This window comes from Morone saxatilis, unplaced genomic scaffold, assembly GCF_004916995.1.
Source record: "Morone saxatilis isolate NCDOM2014 unplaced genomic scaffold, NCSU_SB_2.0 Contig4, whole genome shotgun sequence".
NCBI classification, from domain to species: Eukaryota; Metazoa; Chordata; class Actinopteri; family Moronidae; genus Morone; species Morone saxatilis.
In genome coordinates, this window is record NW_023339984.1 from 1,147,377 (window position 1) to 1,150,079 (window position 2,703).

Consider the following 2,703-nt stretch of genomic DNA (forward strand, 5'->3'; position numbering starts at 1 on the left):
TGCTCTTGGTTTCAGCTTGTCCATAGCAGGAAACAATGGCTGCTTGCCTGGTCACACACATTCTCGTATTATCAACACAGTAACAGAATCTTGATTCATATTTGATCAGCACTGTTTAGTTTGACAATTTGATTTTATTCTAAATGGTAACATCATTTACTAAACGAACATCATGCTGTATGGAAGAAACCGTTTACTGAGCTAATAAATTAAGTAAGAAGTCAGCTCATTTCTCCATTAGGCTCAATTCTATTGGACTTCTTTGCCTCCTGCAGGCCATTAGCAAAAGTGCAGGTTTAAGACGATTTCTGACGGTCTGCTATCCGCCTTTCATAATTATTTGCATGACCAGAAGAAACTTTGTTTGAAGTCTTTCAACAAATGGCAAATTCTGTGCTTTTTTGGATGAGGACAGAATCCCCAAGATCACCCTTCAGCTTCAGTTATTATTTGAAAATCATTCATGTACATTTGGGGGTTGTTTTGAGTTTAAAGTGAAAAATCAGGTATAATTAAAAGGAAATGCAAACAGGTAGAAAAAAAGGTTTGTGGGGGTGTGTAATGCCTTTCTACATTCGGCATAAAAATCTTAAGGTATTAAGTGAAGACTCTGGGGTACATTAGACTTTTAAATTAAGCATTAACCTACAAAACCTGCAAAAGCACAACTGAAACATTGCCTGTTGAATAAAACACTCAAATAAAAATTATTTTAAAATTTCATGCACTCGAACTGTATTTAAACTCCAAAATCATAGCAATAGAAGCCTCATTCTGCTGTGATTTAAAACAGACAGTATTGATTGATTGATTGTCCATTAGCCTCTCTCATGACATTTCTGTCAAAGCAGCCAATAAACATTGGGCCCATCTGCTTCAGAGACAGAGATTTGTCAGTCAATTGGCTCCGTTCCACTCTTCTCTTGTACAATAATGAGGTGTTTTTATCTTCTTAGAGTGCGGTCCTCCGATACACAGTGACCCCCTGCCACAAATAGTGAGTATGAAATGCAATTATTGTACAGCGGGAGCAGAATACAAGGCCGTTATCATCCCCTCACTGTTCTTAATTAACTTATCCACTCTGCAAAAGATTTCTGGCCTATAGGGCAAATTCTAAATTGGCTGAGGGAGGCATGCTTCCCTTTCGAGATGTGATAATCCAAATAAACATCTCTCTCACCAGGATACCTTAGAATAACTCCGGGTTTTTTTGTGCTCCAGCAGAGAAAAGCGTAAGTAGGAGAGCTTTGTTCTTGTGTTTTAGCAGAGGGGTAAACTTTAGGCAGACTTTCTGTCATTTGGGAATCCAACTAAGTCCTGATTGATAAAACTGGGCCTGTGTTGTGAGAAGTGTGTCACACTCCCCAGACAGGTCTGCTAATAACATTAGCAGGGAGGAAGGAAACATTTGACTCTATCTTCCACACACAGGATGTCACTCGAACATTTGATTCCTCTTCAGAGACAAGAAAGCAAATACTCACAACACTGTGAAACCATATGGCGAGTATAAATAAGTTATTTGGTGGAGAGAAAGCATTTTCTCCAGGCTTCATTCAGCTAACAGCTTTGTGTTAGTAGTATTAAACTGGCAACCCTGTCATGAGATGGGGCCTACAGCTTACATCGGATGTTTTCTTCCTGCTCAGCAACAACAGCTGAGAAATCGTGTGCTTTGAAACAACCTTGTTGTCCCAACCGCTGGGATTTACAGAGACTGATACAATGTGAACACATGGGACAAAACTCCTGCTGTTTTATTAAGGAAATAGTTTAAGTTAGTTTAATTTAGGTGGAAATAGCTTGTTAGCTTTCTTTCTGATGTAGTAAGGTGAGAAGACTAATTCAATTCAATTTTAATTCAATTCAATTTTATTTGTGTAGTGCCAATTCATAACAGAAGTTAGTTTTTTGTTGGACCTTTTTGGTGTCCCACAGGGTTTGGTTCTTGGCCCACTTCTGTTTATCCTCTGGTTTTGATACGTTTTCCCTTGCTTATTATCATTAGTCATACCCCTTCGCTCTTGGTTGAGTCAAGGGGTTTCAGTTGGTAGCAACTTGCTGAGTCCGTCGTGACTACCTTACTGTTACTGTACCACTGTTAGCTTAGCTCAGCATAAAGACAAAACATGGGGAAATAGGTAGCCTGGCTGTGTTGAAAGCAAAACAATACCATCTCTTAAGTTTACCAATTGACACATTGTGTCTGATTCCTGTAAGCTGTAGACAAACATAAATGGCAAATATGTGCTAGAATTGTTATATTGTTTAACTTCGAAAAGAGCTAGGCTTTTTTTACAAAACAATAAGCCTATGCTAAACTTAAGAGGGTAACCCACATGAAATAATTTTAACCACACAGGACACGCAAACTTGCAGACCTAACCTGTTTTGGACAGAAAGTAGTCTCTCTGCCTTCATTTTGATCTCAACTACACACCTATAAAGTTTTGGGATTGCCGTTGCATGGACAAAATCTGTCCACAGACATGAAAGAGAACTACCACTGAAAATCACCTCAGTGGTAGTTCTCTAGGACTTCATTTTGCCATGATGACACACACACAGACTCATAAGATGAAATTTTACCTAATGTTTTAGGATACAGTGATCTGCAACTTAAAACAAATGTGAACCAGGGTGTAAAGTGGGGACACCTTCCTTGACCTCTTCTCTACTTCCTGTCCCCTACTTCTGTTT